Source organism: Nuphar pumila, chromosome 9, assembly GCF_984573655.1.
Source record: "Nuphar pumila chromosome 9, dmNupPumi1.hap1.1, whole genome shotgun sequence".
In the NCBI taxonomy this organism is placed as follows: Eukaryota; Viridiplantae; Streptophyta; class Magnoliopsida; order Nymphaeales; family Nymphaeaceae; genus Nuphar; species Nuphar pumila.
In genome coordinates, this window is record NC_143257.1 from 46,516,054 (window position 1) to 46,538,052 (window position 21,999).

At 38.3% G+C, this 21,999-nt stretch overlaps 1 non-coding gene across 1 annotated transcript; it reads left to right on the forward strand.

Annotated features, from left to right (window-relative positions):
- Positions 1-7,815: 7,815 nt before the first annotated feature.
- LOC149828580 (small nucleolar RNA R71) lies at positions 7,816-7,918 on the forward strand. Its single transcript, XR_016434517.1, has one exon. It is a non-coding gene; the product is annotated as a small nucleolar RNA R71 (small nucleolar RNA).
- The last annotated feature ends 14,081 nt before the right edge of the window (positions 7,919-21,999 follow it).

Sequence of the window (21,999 nt, forward strand, 5' to 3'; positions counted from 1 at the left end):
TGTGAAAATCAAGAATCGGCTAGAATAAGTCTAGCCGATTTTTTGATTTTTCTTTTCAATTAAAATCAAATGCAACCCACACAAAAATCGAATAAGGTAACTCAAAATGAACACTTTTTTATTGGATTTTCTGTAGAACAGACCCAAGAATCCCTAAGAGAAATTTGAAGGATCGGCTAGATGAAGATCTAGCCGATTTTAATGAAAAGAATGAAAAATCTAAAAAAAATCGATTTCAATGAATCAAACAAACACATAAACCTAATCTAACGTGCTGGCCTATGCACGAAATCTAATCTAAGGTTGAAACAAAAAGAAAAATAAGAAACACACAGAAAATAAAATAAAAAGAAAACCCACACCCAATTCAGTTTTATCTAGAAGAGAAGGAAGAAGAAGACCTACCTTTTGGAAGATCCGACAACCGGGGGGATGAAGAAGAGCAGACCGTGGCTGGAGATGGACGTCCTATACAGTTCGAGAATGCTGTACTTCACCAAAAACGACACCTTTTGCAGCTGCTACACGTTGGAGATCCACCGACGATGGAATGTGAGCCGATTCTCGATCGGAGGGTGTAGAAAGCCGGATGGAGGTAGGGCCGGCTCACCTTGGTGGTGTGTTGCGCACTCCCGCCCAAGGTTAATGGTCTCCACCTCTGCTACACCTGCAAAAATACAGAAAAATGGTGAATACTACAGCAAGGAACAAGAAAGAAATGAAAAGAACACAAAGGAGATCGAGATATGCTTGGAAACCAAGCATAGGCCGGTCTTCAATGGCCAAAACGTTGGGGAAGATGGAGAGGAAGGAGCTGCTGCTGTAGAGTCACTGTAGGGAGCGTCCAAACACAGTCAAAGACGCCTAGGGTTCTTGAAAAAAAACTATTTATAGTTTTGACATTTTTCAAAAAGAGTGTTAAAAAATAAAATATTGCTAGGCGCCACTTTCTGGGGGGTTTTCAGAAAAACTTTTTGAAATGGATATGGATAGGCGTGTGGGTTGGGTTTTAGGCTTTCTAAGAGTTGATCCAAGGTCCAATTGACCTAATTGGGTCGGATATGGATCCGATCCACCTCGAAATCTGTGCCCAAACACTGAAATAGCCATAACTCTCTCATTTTAACTCCGATTTTTTTGAAATTCGAACCATAGCCCCTTACTATCAAAACGCATCTAAACATGGGTTTAAAACCTTAAACTTGATACAAAATGCATGAAAAACTTGTTTACATGATGTGCATTTCATGCATCATCAAATACCCCCATGCTTGAATGTTTGTTAGTCCCTTAACAAACCCTAATTATGATATGCAACGAAGACAAGAAATGCTAAGCATGAATGCAAAATACTAACTCACTTTCGTAGGAATCACGGTTGCATTTAGCGTATGCAACAAGCCCTTTAAACCCCTAGCTTACACTAGTGGACGAGTAAGGTCTCGTGAGGGTTTGCAGAGATGCTACCCACAAACATCAATGAAATGCGAGGATAATTTTTCAAAAATATGAGGCTCTTAAGACTGCAGTTGGAACAAATATTTCATGTAATTGACATTCTCAAAACAAGTTTAAAAATCTCATGCCACCACAGTAAAAATTCTTTTTCTTCACTTTTCTAATATTATAGCTAGTTCCTGATTTTTCTCTGAAAGTCAAGTATTCTCATGTTTTTCTCATTTATTCTCACTTGTATATTTTCTGCACAGTAATACACATATATGCCTAAGCAATGAAAAAATTCTCATTCAGCACATTCTTTTCTTTCATTTTCACTCTTTTTTCAACTTTTGATCTCTTGCGCATTCTTCTCATATGAGCACTATTTCGAATAGTCAGTTTTTGTGACCCATGTAGCGAGCTTTGGGTCAGTGACTCCCAGGCTGGCCAACCTTAGGGCACTAGATACAAAGTATCCCTCGGACTTAATTGCTCGAGTCACTAGACCTTCTATTCTAATAGTTTACGTATAGTCTACCTCTCGTCATGTGCAATGTCTCTATCTCTTAGGCTTTCTATGCAGTCCATGTAACAAGCTTTCAAACTGGTGGCTCCCAAACCAGCTGGCTTTGGGGCACCAGGTGTAAAACACCCTTCAGATTCTACTTACTCGAACTACAAAGGCCACAGATATCGACTTAGACAAGAAGATGATCTCCTTCGTTATCCTTTTCGTTAAGATACTCAAACACTTCATCTCGTGTATGAGTTCCACTACTAGGATTCACGAAGACATCAACAACTAAACGTAGCTCTATTCTTTTAAACTCATTTTTTCAAACACATCTTTCCATTGCTTATTTCTTTCAGAACACATACTGTGCATACTTATACTAAAGTGATTCAAAATTTTCTAACAATCAAATACTATCTTTTCTTTGAATTTTCTCATGAATAACTACTCTATTTGACTCAGTTCAGAAAATAAAATTTTTATGGGGCTTAAAAATTTATAAACTGTTAGATTATGCCAAAAACAATCATATATGTTACAACTTATTCTCAAATGCCTACTTAGATTACCAGTCATACAAAAAAAAATTGAAATTTTTGTGTGCATGCATCTAACCCCCCCCCCCCATGCTTGAATGACACTATCCCTAGTGGCATACAAAATGAATAAAAATGTAATGCAAATGCACACTAAAAGACACTAACAAAAATATGGGAGAAAGGATAGATACAACCTAATTTGCTCTGAGCTTCTGAAGTTGAATTTCATCTGTTCTTTGAATTCTTTGAAAGCTCTTCCATGCACCTGGTAACTGATACACTAAATGTTAAATTCATCCTGCATACATCAAAACACCAGTTAGCACATGTGAAATGAAATACTAAATAAAGAAAAACACTAAAATGAAAAATAAATAATGTACGTATGATACATCCCTCTGGTCGAATCCTCATGCCTTCGTGAGATGTACTATCTCACACTCACCATCCTGTAAGGCATCTGAAATGAATGGCTTCAGTCTTTGCCCATTTACCTTGAATGTACCTTGGGTCATAGGATCGAATAATGTCACTGCTCCATGGGGAAATACTTCTTTCACGATGTAAGGACATGTCCATCTCGATCTTAACTTCCCTGAGAATAAATGCAAACGAGAATTGTATAGCCACACTTTCTGATCTGGCTCAAACACTTTCCTGACAATATGCTTATCATGAAATGCTTTTGAGCGAGCTTTGTATAATTTGACATTTTCATATGCATCATTCCTGAGTTCCTCTAATTCTGAAAGCTGTAGTGCTCTCTCTTTGCCAGCTTGGGTGAGGTCAAAATTCAATTTCTTGATAGCCCAATACGCTCTATGCTCTAGCTCAACAGGAAGATGGCATGCTTTCCCGAATACAAGGCGATACGGGGACATGCCAATGGGAGTCTTAAATGCAGTTCTGTATGCCCAAAGTGCATCATCTAATCGCTGGGACCAATCCTTGCGGTCCGGACGAACTGTCTTTTCTAAAATTCGCTTAATCTCCCTATTGGACACTTCAACCTGTCCACTAGTCTGCGGATGATATGGAGTGGTGAATCTATGATTGACAGAATATCTTCTCAGAAGAGAAGTTATCTGTACATTCCTAAAATGCTTGCCACCATCGCACGTGGCACACCAAAACGACTGAAAATGTTGTGCTTAATGAACTTAAGCACTACTCTGTGATCATTGGTCTTGGTTGCCACAGCCTTGACCCACTTGGACACATAATCAACCGCCACCAGAATGTATAAATTTCCGAATGAAGGCGGAAATAGTCCCATGAAATCAATGCCCCAAACATCAAAAATCTCGACTATCAAAATCAGAAGCAAGGGCATCATGTCCCTCTGAGACATGTTCCCAATCTGCTGGCATCGCAGGCATCGCCTACAGAACTCATGAGCATCCCTGCGGAGTGTGGGCCAATAAAATCCTGACTGCAAAACCTTTGCAGCCGTCTTCCTACTACTAAAATGCCCTCCACAAGCTAAAGAATGGGAAAAATTCAGAATGGACTGGTACTCCTCCTCCGGAACACATCTCCTAATGATCTGGTCTGCACAGTATTTGAACAACTCCGGTTCATCCCAATAATAGTGTCTCACCTGAGATAGGAATCTCTCACGCTCATTCTTGTTCCAATGCTCAGGTATCTGCCTCGAAACCAGATAGTTCACAATATCTGCAAACCAGGGTAACTGCGATGTACTGACTGACATGATCTGCTCGTCTCGGAAAGAATCACTGATCGGCCTCTGATCCTGCGTGGTCTCCACGATAAGTCTGGAAAGATGGTCTGCTACTACATTCTCGCTTCCCTTCTTATCTCGAATCTCGAGATCAAACTCCTGTAGTAGTAGGACCCAACGAATCAATCTCGGTTTGGTGTCTTTCTTATTCAACAAATATTTCAATGCAGAATGGTCAGAATAGACAACCACCTTCGAACTGAGTAAATAGGACCTAAATTTGTCCAATGCGAAAACTACCGCAAGTAGCTCCTTCTCTGTCGTAGTATAATTCATCTGAGCATCAGACAGAGTTCTACTCGCATAGTATATCACATAGGGCTTCCTGTCAATGCGTTGTCCTAAAATGGCCCCCATAGCGTAATGAGATGCGTCACACATAATCTCAAATGGGAGAGTCCAATCTGGAGGTCTCAAAATAGGTGCAGTAATCAAGGCCTCTTTGAGAATCTCAAAGGCCTTCATACAATCCTCACCGAAAACAAAGGGCTGGTCTTTCTCCAATAACGTGCAAAGCGGTCGAGAGATTTTGCTGAAATCTTTTATGAACCGCCTGTAAAATCCCGCATGCCCTAAAAATGATCGAATCTGCCTCACAGAGGTGGGTGGAGTCAAACGGGAAATGGAATCCACCTTCGCTCTGTCAACCTCAATACCACGCTTGGACACAATGTGTCCTAGCACAATCCCCTCCTGGACCATAAAATGGCTCTTTTCCCAACTCAGGACGAGATTGGTCTCCGCACACCTACTTAGTACTCGAGTAGGTTTTTGGAGGCAATCTTCAAAAGAAGAGCCATACACTGAAAAGTCGTCCATAAAAACTTCTATCACATCATCAATCATGTCCGAGAAGATAGCAAGCATGCACCTCTGAAAAGTAGCCGGGGCATTACAGAGCCCAAACGGCATACGTTTAAATGCGAAGGTGCCATAAGGACATGTAAACTTGGTCTTCTTCTGGTCATCAGGATGGACAGCTACCTGATTGTATCCTGAATATCCATCTAGAAAGCAGTAGTAGCTCTGCCCTGCGAGTCTCTCTAAGATCTGATCAATGAATGGCAATGGAAAATGATCTTTCCTAGTTGCCACATTCAGCTTCCTATAATCGATGCAGACTCGCCATCCTGTAGTTGTCCTCATCGGAATTCTCTCACCCTTCTCGTTCTCAACCACAGTGAGTCCTGACTTCTTCGGCACAACCTGAATCGGACTGACCCACTGGCTATCAGAAATAGGGTAAATGATTCCGGCATCCAACCACTTCACTACCTCTTTATTCACCACTTCCTTCATGTTGGGATTTAGCCTTCTCTGCATATCCCTAAATGGCTTGACTTCCTTATCACAATGGATCCTATGCATGCAGAATGAAGGATCAATCCCCTTCAGATCAGCAACTCCCCAGCCAATCGCTGCCTTGTGCTCTCGAAGAATAATCAACAATTTTTGTTCCTGCTCCTCAGTGAGCAAGGACGAGATGATCATAGGCAGAGTCTCCTCATCTTCGAGGTATACATACTTGAGTGAATCCGGTAAGGGTTTCAGCTCAAGTTTCGGAGGCGACTCGATCGACGATTTGGCGGGGATCTCCGCAAGTGGTGGAAGAGGCTCCCTGACAGCTCCCCAAGGTGGTCTCTCTGACAACACTCTAGACACATCTACACTATCTACACCACTATTCTTCTCTATATGGTACAAATCTAAAGAATCCTCAGTAATGTACAACTCGGGCTGCTCCTCCACTAACTCCTGTGCAATGTCTACATGAAAGCAGTTCATGTCTCCTGTTGGTCCCATCGCGGCATTGAAAATATTCAGCTTGACCTTTCGATTGCCGAATGAGAGATCCATGGCTCCGGTCTTACAGTTGATGCACGCATTGGCAGTCGCCAAGAATGGTCTGCCTAAAATAATCGAAGTCTGGTGCTGGCTATCCACTCCTTCCATATCAAGAATAATGAAATCGACTGGAAAATAAAAGTCATCCACCTTAACTAGCACGTCCTCCAAGACACCTCTCGGTACCTTGACGGAACGATCTGCCAGCTGCAGTGTAATCGGAGTGGATCTCATCTCTCCTAACCCAAAAGAATCAAAGAAATATCTGGGCAGAATGTTCACGCTTGCTCCAAGATCGAGCAATGCGCGTTCTATCCGGATGTTCCCTATAGTACACGCAATGATAGGGGCTCCAGGGTCCTTGAGCTTTGGTGGTGTTTGATGCTGAAGTACTGAACTCACCTGCTCGGTCAAATGGACCCTGTTAGTAACTCTCTCTCTAGATTTACGCTTCTGCGTACATAGTTCCTTCAGGAATTTGGCATAAGCCGGCACCTGCTGAATCGCATCGAGCAAAGGTAGGTTGATCTGCACATGCTTGAAGATGTCAAGCATGTCCTGGATCTTCTCACCTTGCTTCCCTCTATAACCAGGAGACTCTAATGCTTTGGGATAGGGTGGTGGGGGAATATACTCTGTTGGCTCCTCCTCTTTGTGAGAAGGCTCACTCCTATCCTTCTTCTTCTCTGAGGATGAAGATAAATGATGAAGATGATGATGGGGATGGGGATGATGGCTGAGCCAACGTAGGTGAAACAATGGTCTCTGGCTCCTCTATCCTCTCTCTACTCTCTCGCTCTCTGCTCTCGACGTGATACTCAAGTCCACTCCTCAAGGCCATAACTGATTTAGCCTGTTGCTGTGTCTCAGTATGAAATAGGCCTCCAGTCATCTGGTTCTTACCCTTCGGGTTCATGACAGCCTGACTCGGCAATGTACCCTCGGGTCTCCTACTAATAACCTCAGCTAATTGTCCCATTTGCGATTCTAACTTCGCAATGGACTGCGTATGCGAGCTCAAAGTCTGGCTACACTTCTCGAAGGCGTTCTGATTAGAGGTTTTCACCTCTTGGAATGCCTGGAGAAGTCTCTCCTCAAAAGATGTCTGCGGGGCAGACTCCTGCTGAATCGGGGGAGTGACAGAAGAAGAAGACTGAGAATAGTTCGGTCTTTGAAATGACTGAGTAAAAGATGGTTGCCGAACTGGCTGAGAGGATGTAGGTCTCTGCATGGAAGACTGTGGATTCTTCCATGAAAAATTGGGATGGTTACGCCAACCCGGATTATATGTCGATGAAAATGGGTTATTCGGCGGTCTGACGTAACCCTGAGCTGCCTGAACTTGTTCTTGAACAAATTCAAGGTACTGAGCTGCCTAAGGGCACTCAGTGATCTCGTGTGCCAGACTGGCACAAAGAGTACACACCTGCTGTGTAGTGGATGGTCCTGAGAGAAGCTGGTCCAGCTTCTGAGCAATCATGTCTACCTTGCACTGTAGTGCAGTAGATGGAGCAACTTCAAGAACACCAGCTTTCTTCTGAATGCTAGGTGTGGCTCTATCAGATTGAGAGCTCGAAGCATGGTGGAGTGAATTCTCGGCCAATGTATCAAATAGCCTCCATGCTTCGTCCTCGCTCTTCAGCATGAATGTCCCTCCACATGAAGAGTCGATCATCTGACGATTCTTGTCAGACAATCCATCGTAGAAGCTTTGCACCAGTTGCCATTTCGGCACCTGATGATGGGGACATTTCCTGAGGAGATCCTTCATTCTCTCCCAGGTCTCATGAAAGCGCTCACCATCTAGCTCTGAAAAGCTAGTGATGGCTCTACGATATTGGTTCGTACGACCAATGGGAAAATATTTCTGAAGAAACTCCTGTTGTAATTGATCCCATGACTCTATTTCTACAGAATCTAAGGACTTTAGCCAATACTTGGCTTTGTCCTTCAATGAAAAGGGGAATAGAGTCAACCTTAAAGCATCATCATCGAAATTCTGTATCTTAACAGTAGAACAGATTTTGAGGAATTCATCTAAATGTCGGTAGGGATCCTCATGACTAAGGCCATAAAAGGATGGAAGCATTTGAATAATGCTGGCCTTAATCTCATAATGCGGTGCTCCTACATCGGGTCTCCGAATGCAGGATGCCTGAACATAGTCTGTGGGAATGAAGTATTCCCGCAGAGGGCGTGAAAGAACTGGGGGTGGAGGTGGAGGATCCATGTCAGCCATTGTTGCCGAACTTCGATGAGAATGTAAAATTCTCTCTGGGTTGTCAACAAATGGGTGTAATGGGGTTCCTAGACCTCGTCGACCCTGCATACACTGGTACTAAGACCAGATGTAAGCAAACGACCTAAATCTAAAAAAAAATTAACTAACACAGATACTAAAATGTAAATAACACAAAATAAACAACTACTAAACAAATATGCTAAACTAATTATGTCAGAATGATCTAACTAAGTAAATGAAATAACAAATTAAACAACTCTAAAGTACTGAAAAGATAAATACAGGAAATTACAAACTAAGTTTTTCTAAAACCCACCTGTTTAATCGCTCCTTGCAGAATGAATTTCAAGTGAATCCTAGAAAAAATAGAACGTGAATCCTATATTTACTAACTATGTTAATCCTATATTCACTTACTAATCCTACTAACTAAAAATAAAGCAACTAATTAACTAAAACCAATTAATAAATCAAACTCTAAGAAATAAAGTAATTAATTCGCCGTTCCCCGGCAACGGCGCCAAAATTTGGTTGATATTTTGGAATGCTCTTTTTAAAACAATTATTTTCAATAAAACTTTGGAAAATCGTCAACCAAAAATATAAAAACCGACTTTCCACAAAGTGGTAAGTACGGGTCGAATCCTCAGGGAACAGGAATTAACCACGATATTTCTAGAAAATTTAATTTATTAATGTCAAATGTCAATCTACAATTATAAAGTTAATACAACTACAATTAATTACTAAAATGAAAATAAACAAGCAATCAGTCTTCTGCTCCACACCAAGGGTATTTCCGTCTTTTCGCCAATTATTCGCTCCTCACACTTGGAAAATAACCCTGGAAACTAAGTATACTTTACAATTTAAAAATGCAGAAAAATACAAAGTTAGTATGCTATTTTAATAATGCAAACAATAAATAAAACTAATTCTACTTTTACGAAAATAATAAAACAAATACTATTTATTAAACAAAAATTAAAGAAAATACTAAATTGATTCTAAAATTAACCAAATTAATTCTACTAATGCTGTATGATGATTATGCAACTCCTAAAATGCAGAAACTACTGAAAACAAGTCTAAATTGCAGAAACTAAGAAAATTACGAAACTGCCCCTAACTAGTGTAAAATAGCATTCTGACAGGTTATCGGAAAACCACTGTTTGACAGGGCAAACGAGGTCCGATTTTCCCGAAATTTGTTTTGTTCTGCAACTGACAGATTAAACAAACTGACAGTTTTTACAGAATTGAAAAACAGTATTGGAACTCCAGATATAAGCGTTTCAAATCTGGGAAAAATCAGGATATCGACAGTCCTGTAATTTGAAATCCAGAAAAAGCGGTTTTCGCAAAACGCTTAAAAATCAGACCAAATCAACTCCGAATGAGCTGAAATTTGGTCTGCAGTTAAATAACAAGTCAATAAAGTGAATAAATTTTTTTTTTTTGGAAAACACAGAATTTTTGCACAGAAAATACTGCTGGTGCGACAGGGCAAAAATCTGGTTTTTATTTGAGTGCACTATTCACTTTATGAACCTATTTAAACACTATCAAATGCAAATTACACCTAATGCAATCTAAATGACACTGTATAACAGTGTATATGCAGATGACTATTACGCATACGCTAAATACACGGCGAACAAAGCAAGATAAGCAAATTATGACTATAACTACGTTAACTAACAATGTAAATGCAACTATGCTAAACAATAAAATGCAATCTAACTACTAAGTTAACTAATATCTAACTATCATTCAAACCATCACAAAACACATTTCACACATACTAAACAAATACGATATACGTACACACACTTCTACACTAAAACTAAATTAGATAAATAAACTAATTAGTATAGAAATCAAAAGAAATAATACTAAATGAACTTACTTCACTAAAGAACACAGGCTAGGGTTAGGGTTCACTCGGTTAACTCTACTAGGCTTGGTTTTGACTTGAGTAGGTTAGGATTGGGTTTGGTTTTGAGTTAACTTAGTCAAATAGGTTCGGTTGAATTAGGTGGACTCGGCTAGGTTTAGCTAAGGTTGGGTTGGGTTTGACTAAGGTGGACTCGAGCTCGGGTTGGTCTTGACTTACCTTAGGGTAAGCTTGGTTAGGGTTTGACTCGAGTTAGGACTAGGGCTAGGTCTAGGTCTTGGACTCGGTTTAGGGTGGACTTAGTCAACTAGGTTCGGGTTGACTTAGACTCAACTAAGTTGGACTCAACTTAGGTTTGACTAGGCTCGAATGGGCTAAGGTAAACTCGGTTGACTCACTAGGTTTAGATTAAGTTTTGACCCGAGTTAGGTCTAGGTCTTTGACTAGGCTTGACCAGGGTTGGGTCTTGGATTTAGGTTTACTAAGACTAGGGTGAACTCGGTTTAGAGTTGACCTAGTCAGCTAGGGTTGGTTGGGTTTAGGTAGGTTTGAACTAAGTTTGAATCAACTAGGTTTGACTTAGATAGGTTAGGTAGACTAGGTTGACCTAACTTAGGTTAGGGTTGACTCCACTAAGCTTGACTAAGGTTGGGCTTTGGTCTTAGACTCGACCTAGGTGTGGTTTAGGCTTTGACTTAGGCTAGGCTAGGTTTTGACTAGACTCAAAGGGGGTGTAGACTAGGGGTTGACTCGACCTAGGCTCGGTTTGACTAGGTTAGGTCTAGACTAAAGTAGTAACCTCTTAATTAAGCTACAATTAATCCAAAGTTCACGATTTTAATGGAGAAGGTTAGAAAAGGAATGTAATAATTACCAAATTCCAAATTTTGAAATGCTTTGGATTCTCAAAAATCGCCCCATTTAAAGAGGGGGTTACACTCCTTAATTGCCTTTAAAGATCCTTTTGGAAAAATGAAAAGACCAATCTAGAAATCCATGATTTTTGCTTTTCAAGATGGAATTAAAGTGCTTTTAATGCCCTATGGAAATCGTGGAGTCTAGATTGGAATGCTTGGTTAATGCCAAAAACACTTTCCAAAGTTAAGGAGTAACTCCTTCTTTAATACCCATTCAAAATTCAAATTTTCCTTAAATGATTCACACGACTTTTGAAGAGCCTCCTTTTTCCAAAATCACCAACTTCAATAGGTACTACTTTCTAAACTAATAGCATTAACTCTACCTAGGAAATAAAAGAACTTAAATAGCAAAACGATTTCCTAGGATTAAATACTAACCTAATCCCCAAAACTTAACTTAAATAACCCCTAAAAACGGCTAAGACACTAAACCCTAATACATTGAACCTAGTCAACCTAATTACACCTACCTAATTGTAATTAAAAATTACAAAAAAAAAATCAACCAAGAGCTCAAGGGGAGCTCTAATGGCTGCCGCCCCTCTTTGGGGAAGAAGAAGAACCACACGAAAAATAAAAATAAAAAAATAAAATAAAATAAATAAAATAAAAAAAATACAAAATTATAAATTAACAAAAAGCAATAAAACTAAATAACCACTATTTTAATAAAACTAAATTAGAAAATAATACAAAGGACTCCTAATTAAACAAAGGCTAACAAGAATAGCACTATGCTGGAATTAAAAACATGAGAAAAAAAAGAAAACTTGATTTTTATAATTTTCAACAATATACTCAAAACACAAAAACGAAAAATTGATTAAAACAAGTAATTAAATCAATCCTAAAACAATGAAATGACCAACACAAGTTTATGCTACTGTTAACACCCTAAACACACAATAAACCACACGTCTTACTACTCTAAACACACTTTTAACAACAATGCAAAGATCGGCTAGAATATCTCTAGCCGATTTTTTTTTATTTTTCAAAAATAAACTCAAAACAAAACACAAGCATAACCCACGACTAAAATGAACTAAAATGAAATTTCCTAATGAGATTTTCAGTAAAAAAACACAAGACACATGCTGGACATAAAAAAAATCAGAACAAAGAAAAATATTTTTGTGAAAATCAAGAATCGGCTAGAATAAGTCTAGCCGATTTTTTGATTTTTCTTTTCAATTAAAATCAAATGCAACCCACACAAAAATCGAATAAGGTAACTCAAAATGAACACTTTTTTATTGGATTTTCTGTAGAACAGACCCAAGAATCCCTAAGAGAAATTTGAAGGATCGGCTAGATGAAGATCTAGCCGATTTTAATGAAAAGAATGAAAAATCTAAAAAAAATCGATTTCAATGAATCAAACAAACACATAAACCTAATCTAACGTGCTGGCCTATGCACGAAATCTAATCTAAGGTTGAAACAAAAAGAAAAATAAGAAACACACAGAAAATAAAATAAAAAGAAAACCCACACCCAATTCGGTTTTATCTAGAAGAGAAGGAAGAAGAAGACCTACCTTTTGGAAGATCCGACGGCCGGGGGGATGAAGAAGAGCGGACCGTGGCTGGAGATGGACGTCCTATACAGTTCGAGAATGCTGTACTTCACCAAAAATGACACCTTTTGCAGCTGCTACACGTTGGAGATCCACCGACGATGGAATGTGAGCCGATTCTCGATCGGAGGGTGTAGAAAGTCGGATGGAGGTAGGGCCGGCTCACCTTGGTGGTGTGTTGCGCACTCCCGCCCAAGGTTAATGGTCTCCACCTCTGCTACACCTGCAAAAATACAGAAAAATGGTGAATACTACAGCAAGGAACAAGAAAGAAATGAAAAGAACACAAAGGGGATCGAGATATGCTTGGAAACCAAGCATAGGCCGGTCTTCAATGGCCAAAACGTTGGGGAAGATGGAGAGGAAGGAGCTGCTGCTGTAGAGTCACTGTAGGGGGCGTCCAAACACAGCCAAAGACGCCTAGGGTTCTTGAAAAAAAACTATTTATAGTTTTGACATTTTTCAAAAAGAGTGTTAAAAAATAAAATATTGCTAGGTGCCACTTTCTGGGCGGTTTTCAGAAAAACTTTTTGAAATGGATATGGATAGGCGTGTGGGTTGGGTTTTAGGCTTTCTAAGAGTTGATCCAAGGTCCAATTGACCTAATTGGGTCGGATATGGATCCGATCCACCTCGAAATCCGTGCCCAAACACTGAAATAGCCATAACTCTCTCATTTTAACTCCGATTTTTCTGAAATTCGAACCATAGCCCCTTACTATCAAAACACATCTAAACATGAGTTTAAAACCTTAAACTTGATACAAAATACATGAAAAACTTGTTTACATGATGTGCATTTCATGCATCATCAATACTCCTATCCTGATCGGGCAGAAAATGGAATAGTATGATGGAACCTTTGGATTTTGCACAATAAATCCAACAGAGGTTTTGCAAAAGGAAGGAAAATGGGGTCCCTAAAGCTTGAAAAGGGGTTGATCTTGGGCGTCTCATTGCTGAAACTAAATATTTTTTGAAATTGCCTTTTGCGAGAAAATGATTGGTGGTTCGACCTCGAACCGAAATGGGACTGTCTATGGTGGGATAGTGGGGACACAGGAAAGTGTGTGAATCTGAGAGCTCATGCTCTTGAAGAAGGGAAGGAATCAAGTCCTTAAGAGGGATTTTAAAATTGGTGTCAGGATGTATCAAGAATGGACATCAAGCTCTCACTTCACGTCAGGATAGCTAGAAAATATCATCAAAATGTTGAAAATTTTGTTGTTGATTCAAAATGTTTGAAATGATGTATATTGTTGCAAAATATTCCTTCTTTTCTACCTAAAGCATTACCTTCAAACAAGGTTCACTTCGTAGAATCGAGATTTGAAATCCAAATTACTTGCAATTGACCTTCTTCAAGGAAGCTATCAATTTCTTTGATATAAACAGGAAAGAGAATTTGATATTATGAAAGCAATTGATGAAAGAATATTGATAATAACGCTCGTGTCGAAACAAGAATTTTCGCAACAATAGAAATATATATCAATTAAAATCCTCCAGAAAAACAGTGGGGCTTACACAAAGGATCAAAGAAACACCAACAAATCTTTTAAGGTTCCAAAAGAAGGCCATCTTCCTCCAGGGCATCCAGTCACGATAAGTAAATCATCTCATCTTCCACCTCATTGTTTTGTAGAAATGAGTATTAAGCACTTTATCCCCCCAAGATCTTCTCGTTTTGTGCTATCCTCTTCTTCCTGTCATCCTCCTTTGTTGTTAAAGCAGAATATGCAATATCAGTCTGCTTATAACAACACTGATTAGCATCTTGCAACAACGATTTGACCCCTTTTGCTAGGTAACATTAAGAAATCATTTTACCTAAAATTTGTTTCTTTTCTCTGCACTCTACGTGTTTTCTTTCCATAATATATTAGTTGTTGACGGGTTTCCATATTTCGCTCTGCATTATTCTTATGTTAAATGCTATGTAGCATATATCATCCTGCATATATACATTTCACATTTTTTTTAGCATATACTTTGTATTTGTTTTCTAGATTTGTGTTGGTTCATTATCCTATATTCTGCAAAGTTCCTGCACATAGTCTGCAAATGCCTCCCGCCAGTAGTAGTTGGACGCCTCTCAGCATCTTCAATCTACTCTGCTCATGTCTATGAAAAAAGGTGGGGCGCCAGATTGAATCTGCTGCAAGATCGAGGTTTCACTCTGGCCATCAGATGGAGTACTTGAACTGATTTGCTGATCGATCCATTTATTACACAGGGTTTGAATGATCCATGTCTGCAAGTAATTTACTATGTTAAATATAATAATCTGCACATCCATCTTAGAACCCCTTTTATCATAATATACTCGCCTTTCCTCTCATGAACTCACGGGTACTTTCAGCCAGATGGGGTTTTCTGCTAAACTATTTATGAAAATTTGTTTATATAGTCAGCAGGTTTCAGTTGTACATGATGTGATCAAATTTAGGTATGAATGACTTGTAGGCTTAGGTTGTATAAAAGCTTACATCGCATTATGGCGGGCCCCTTTGTGTATATATATCATCAGTTTTAATTCTTGCGCATGACAATATAGCTTTTTTTTCTCTCATTAACTCACGTTCAGCATCTCATAGTTATAGTCATCCTTTATTTCCACTTAGCCTCCCTTTTACTGTGTATAAAAAGGAAATCCATTCCTCTTCTGCTAACTGTGAACTTACCAAGCATATTTCATGCTAGCCTTCTCATACTTTCAGGATGACTTCTTTATAGAAATTAAGAATGTCAAAGTGTTGAAGTGAAATCTGATGATAACCGGGTTAAAGATCCACAATTCGGTAAAACTGGGATATGTCCTGTCTGTGTGATGCAATCAAGTTGCTAATACCAATCTATGGCTGACAGTCCATTTGAGCAATGTTCCTTGGCATTTATAAGTCCCGCAGCAGACATGAATTTGAACGTGGCATACCATCCATCAATCATCATACTTGTAGCATTTTTTTTTCTTTTTTTCCATGTTTACCTTTATGTATCGTTCACCTAATAATTAATCCATCTGGGCTTCATTAGATTAAGGCATCTAGCTATATCATGTTATTATCTTCTATCTAATCTCTTTTACATTTCATTATGTCATGTTGTTATTTCCTTTATTAATATTGTACCTGTATCATATCAAAGCATACATTTTTTTTGGGTACTTATTATATATTCGTTGTGCACATAGTCATGGCAGCCTTCTGTGAACACCCCAAAATTTTCAAAGTTTTATAAAAATGACCCGTTTGCCCCTGGTTCCATTTTCTGAGAAAACCAAAGCTAAATTCCAATAGTTCTTCAGATTTTCTGGATTGAATTCTATATGGATATACTCAAATTCAATTCCGGAACCAAACCCAGTGTTTTAAACCTAAATTTGAGCCTCGTTGTCCGATTTTCAAAGTAAAATTACGAAAATTCCCAAAATGGTTTTGGATGGCTCGGGCAGTTCATCTGACGCTCTATTGGATCCACGACCATATATTTCTCAGTTTGAGGTTATAAACCTCAAATATTTCCAAAAAAATCCAGATATAAACCCATTTTTTGAAGAATTTTTCTCAAAATAGCTTTTAATTCTCATAAAAATTCCCTTTTGTAAATATCTTTGCAAAAAAACACAAAAAATTAGTTTTAAATATTTGATTTTAGGGTTTTATTCTAAAAATGACAAAAAAAATATAGAAAATGTCAAGAAAGAAACAAAAAAAATAATAGCATAAAAATAGTCTTTTTGAAAATACCTTTTGAAAAACAAGTTTTATAAAAACAGTCTTTTAGCAATTTTTTTTTTTTAAAAACCCCCTCTTTGTAAAAACCCGAGAGTAAAGGGGGCCCCTTTCGTAAATAGGTTTTAGGGTTTTCTTTGAAAACCTTTCGTAGGAAAAGAGGGTGAGGGCACCTTCTCCCTCTCTGGCCGCAACCCCATTTTCGCTCCTCCTCTACCGCCCATCGCGCAACCATCCCTCTCCCATTCCTTCCAACCTTCCATCCCCAACGGCCCCCTTTCGCAGATTTCTCACACGGGATCGAAGGGCGGAAACACCTCTCGACCGATGGCTGCCATCCCAGCCCTTGATACTCAACCACTGCCCCTTTTCTCGATTCTTCCTTGGATTCTATATAAACAGGGCAGCAGCAAAGAAAAGGGGGTCGATGAATCCTGGCATCAAGTTTCCATCCACAAGGTGATCAATCACCTCCGCACCCTTGGTTTCATCTTCTTCCTTCTTCTTATCTGCTATCGCCCCTTCATTTGCCCTTCATAACTCTCCTGCTCCAGCGGCGCCGAGGAGTCATCGCTCTTTCTTCGACCGAAGCGCAGTATTAAGGAAGTCGTGTTCCTAAAAGCAACTACAGGAGTCCAATCGATTCCAGCCCTCTTTAGTGCAAATCTTAGCAATAAGGGCGCGGTAAATAATCCCCTACCTTTTCCTCTTTTGTCTTCGATCTTTCAGTTTTTTTTTTTTTTTCGTTTCCCCAATAAAAGCACTGTTAGTGGTGTCGATCTGCTTATAGCAAGACCGACCCACATGCGTGGGACAGCAAAAGGGAATCCCTGATTCCAATATTTTCTTTTCTTTTCTTTTGTTTTGTTTTATTGCTTTGCTGTTAACGATTAATTCCGTTTAGCTCTAATCTGTATTTGTTTCCTGTGTGATTCATGGAGTAGCATTTTTACCTATTATTCTCAGCATGCTATGCATTTTTCCCTTAGTTTTACGTTCGATATGTCTTGGGAGGCTGCCGATTGTTCAGGAATAGTCGAAACACCTTTCAATATCTCGCTCTTTGTCACATCAATCCACCAATTCAGCATGGTATTGTTTGATTTCATGATATCTTTATCCAGGCTCTGAAATACATCAAGAATAGGTATGGTTGAAATATGCTTTTTAATTAGAATATCAATGTCCAAAATTTTGTCCAATCAGTTTCACTGTTGCAGGTTTGATGTCCAGCACTTTTTTTTTTATTATTATTATATTGCATTTCGATGTCATGGAGTTAATTTTTCTGTCTGATTGTTTTGCTAGTGAATGTCGGCTTTTGGAGCTATTTGGCCCATCCCTTTGGTGATATTTCTGCTCTTTTATCATCTTTTTGCAATTCAGGGCTACGTGGTTATTGTCAAAACAATATGCTAGTCTTTTACAATTCATGACTATCCTGTTTTCCTATCTTCTTTTGTTGATTAAATGTCAAGACTACTCGTTTCCCCGTCATTCGAAGAAAATCTGGAATCATAAATCTATGGCAGATATCTGATCTGCTGAATAATCTAAAGTTGAGTGTTATAATAACATGATGGCCCCAACCAATAAATCGCAGCTCCTGGAATGAGTGCAGAGGTTAAATGCAAATCTCGATATATCTTGTAATACTCTTCATGGATAATCTGATGGCTACAGATCTCCAGATGTTATGAATTTCCCTAGGGGTATTACTCTTGTCAGCATCAGAAAGGGATTTATTTCCTGTCTTGCTCCTTTTTGTCTGAATTTGTCAAGAGCTCTATCAGTGGAAGGCCACTGCAGAGTTTTGTTCATCTGCTTCCAAGGTGAGGTGTTAAAAATCTGATGAGATCTGCAAACATTCAGGTAATTGGTGTTCTAAATCACTTTGTATTAAGCCTGAAAAACTATGTCTTTCAAAATAATTCTTCCACACCCACTTCAGATCTGCTCACTGGGGCATTTTTCAAAATTTGGAGTGTTTTCTTTGCCACTAAGCTCAGCTTTCAACCGGCTTAGTAGCAAAGAGGGGCATCTGTGAACACCCCAAATTTTTTAAAATTGTATAAATATCCCCTTTTTGCCCCTCACCCCATTTTCTGAGTAATTGAGACACTTTTAAATCTAAATTCCATTTTATTTCACAAATTTTACTGAAATTAAAATCATTTTTATATATCTGACTCGATTTCAGATCTGGATCTAATATCAGAATCCAAATCTGATTTTCGTTATCCAATTTTTTAAACCAAATTCTTAAAATTACCAAAATAACTTTTAAAAAGCTCAGACAATTTATCTGGTATCCGTTTGTATCCATCGCGTTGTATTTCTTGATTTGAGGTTCAAAACTCGAATATTTTCTCAAAACCTAGATTGAAACCCATTTTTTGAAGAAATTTCTCCAAAATAACCCTAAATTCTTAGAAAACCCTTCCTTTTGTAAATATTTCTCAAAAATGACAAAAAGGTTTTTAAAATCCCTTATTTTCCCTAGTTTCATAGTTTTATTTCAAAAATACAAAAAAATTAGAAAATACAAATATATATATATATATATATATATATATATATATATATATAGAGAGAGAGAGAGAGAGAGAGAGAGAGAGAGGGAGAGAGAGAAAAGAAAAGAAAATATAATAAAAAATAAAAGATCAAGAGATAATTTTTGAAAACATCTTTTAGCTAAAACCATTTTTCTGAGAAAAACTTTTGAAAAGGACCGCCCTTTTGAAAATCTTTAAAATCGGAGACTCATCCTTTGATAAAAAGCTTTTAACAAAAAAAAAATTTTTAGGGTTATAGAAGCTCCCTCTCTCTCTCTCTCTCTCTCGCACACTCTCGGCCTCCCCTCCCGCGCTACCCTCTGGAAGCATCCATCTGCCGCCAACCATCGGATCAACTCTCCTCTTCTTCTGCCCTTGATCCCCAACGGTTCTGCCCCTCTTGATTCTTCTTCTTCTTCTTTAAAAAGGGATCGCAAGAGCAGGCTAAGAAACCGTCTTCACCCCCGCACCTCTGGTTTCTTTTCCTCTTCCTCTCAATCCATTTCTCACCCTGGCACCATCCTTCTCTCTCACGATCCGCCATTGCATTCTTCATGATCATCTCCTCTTTCTTTTTCCCCTTTGCAGTTTCTACATCCCTTTGGTGTTTCCCCTTTTCAAGCAACTAAAGGAATGATCCTCTGAAGCTTTATCAAGGGGACGTTGAAAGAACGGTTGTTGTCTTCTGTAGCCGGATCCCCTATTGGTTCACGGTAAGTAATTATTTCCCTTTCATTTCTACAAAATCCTTCATCTGTCATATTTTTCCTTTTACTGTCCACCAAGAGCATCCCCCGTGGTGTCGGTTTTGCCTCTAGCACCACCGACTTGCGTGTTGCGACATTAATGGAATCCTCGTATTCCTATAATTTTTTTTTTACTTCTGAGATTTTCCCGATCTTTATATATTATGAATGTTCAGTTTGATGTTGTTTATATTTTTATATCGCATCTGTATATTCTCATCTTCTATTTTAGCTTCATCATTGTTCATTCCCCTATTTTGTCTCGATTTTTGTTTTGCGTTATTACAGTGAGAGCATCACAATCTCATCCTCAGCATGGCATCACACCATCCTCATTTTAGCTATTTTCTTGGAGCTCTATAGTTTGTTGATGTCTTCCTCTGGTTTTCTTTGATTTACCTATTTCAAGCTATATTATCCATTGTGGTTAGTGGATTAAACACTGGATCTGCAGGCTCTCTAGCCTCAGATCGGTGTCAATCATTCATTTTTTTCTTCTCCAAATGGTCAATACATTGTTATCGTTGCAAAATTTGTGGCTTCCCTTGCCTGCGAGAGAGAGAGGAAAACGTTTATGTGAGTCAAACTTGACCAAAATTTTGAAAATTGTTTTAAAATACTCGCCTCTGTTTTTGAAAATAGCGGAAAAATTTATGGGATGGGGCTCGACCTGTCGACACGAGGTTCGACCGTTCCTGCCGCCTTTAACAGGGGTAATCGAACCAAGGACCAAAAGTATGCTTGACTTAGTTAAATCATCAAAATCGTGTTCTATCCTAGATGCATAGAGAATTCAAGCATGTGCTATGAAATTTTGTAAAATGTAGGTTGGAAAACATGATGTATGCTCAGAAAATGCTTTGGAGTTGAAAAGTATTTCTCAGAAAAAAGATGGAAATCAACTTCTCAGAAAATTCTGATAAAAGGATTTGAAATCTCGAAAAAGTTTATAAAGATTTGGGAAAATCATGAATAGATGAAAATCCTGGGAAAGTAGAAACGATTCTTGAGAAAACACTTGAAGAGGAACTATTTGTCAAACTTGAAAACTTTCTTTGTAAAATGACTAAAATTCATTGGAAAACTCTTTGGAGAAGGAAATCAAAACTCGAGAAACTGAAATCCTGAGAATATTAACCTTGAAATATTTGAAAATCGATTTTGATTCTTGAGAAAGATGAGAAACTCCTTTTGAAAATGAATCTTAAGAAAAGAATATTTTCCAGGGAAAATCATGGGAAACTTGATTTGGAAAATCCAACTTCGAAAATTTTCAGAGTTTTTTGAGGACTCGATTTCCGTGGAATGAAATTTTCTTGAGAAAAAGCAGGTGATTTCGTGATGCAAATGACTCGAATGGATGAATGCCCTTTTCAGAAAAATATGCAATTTTAGGATTAAACTAAGTAGAATTATCGCATATTCCGACCATGGCCGTAAATATGTTTATAATTTACTTAGTTAACTCTAAAATATTTTGTAATCATTGAAGACATGCAGTGAAATTTTGGAAGATAGCCTAAGGGTGTAGGCTCGGTGTGACTAATAGAAAGATGTTGAATCTGGGTCTCGTCCATATTCCGACTAGGACCGTAAATATGGACTCCACCGAGTTCATCAACTCCCTAAGAGTTGGTGCACGTGCCATTCGTGTTCATCCATAGTGCTTTTGAAATAAAATGCATGAATCACATAGTCAGGATATTACAGAAATCAAACTACATGATATGCATCCTAATCTAAGTAGTAAAAGTAAATATTATTCCAAATTTGATTATTACATATCTGACACAAAGCAAAATAAATGAATAAAAAAAAAGAATACAGAGTTAAAAGAATCAGCATCCTCCAGATTTTCCTGCAAAAGTGGGTTAATACGAGGAGTGGACATACAAGATACCCAAGGAAATATATATACATATATATATATATATTTATGTATATATTTACATGAAGATATATATACATATATATATATGTTTCTATAATTGCAAATCTAAAAAAAATTCAATTTGCACCTATGTTGCACAAATGAGATATATACTAGAATATTGGATGACTGGAAGCATGAGGATATGCTATGGAATGCCATAATATGCAACAATGTTTGATGATATACAGAGTCAATGAGATAGACACACATATGAGAAATGACAATATCTACAGGTGATGAATGTAACATACATGCACATACATGTAGTAAGTTAGGCATATATACAGGGATGGGTAACGGATGGTTGATAT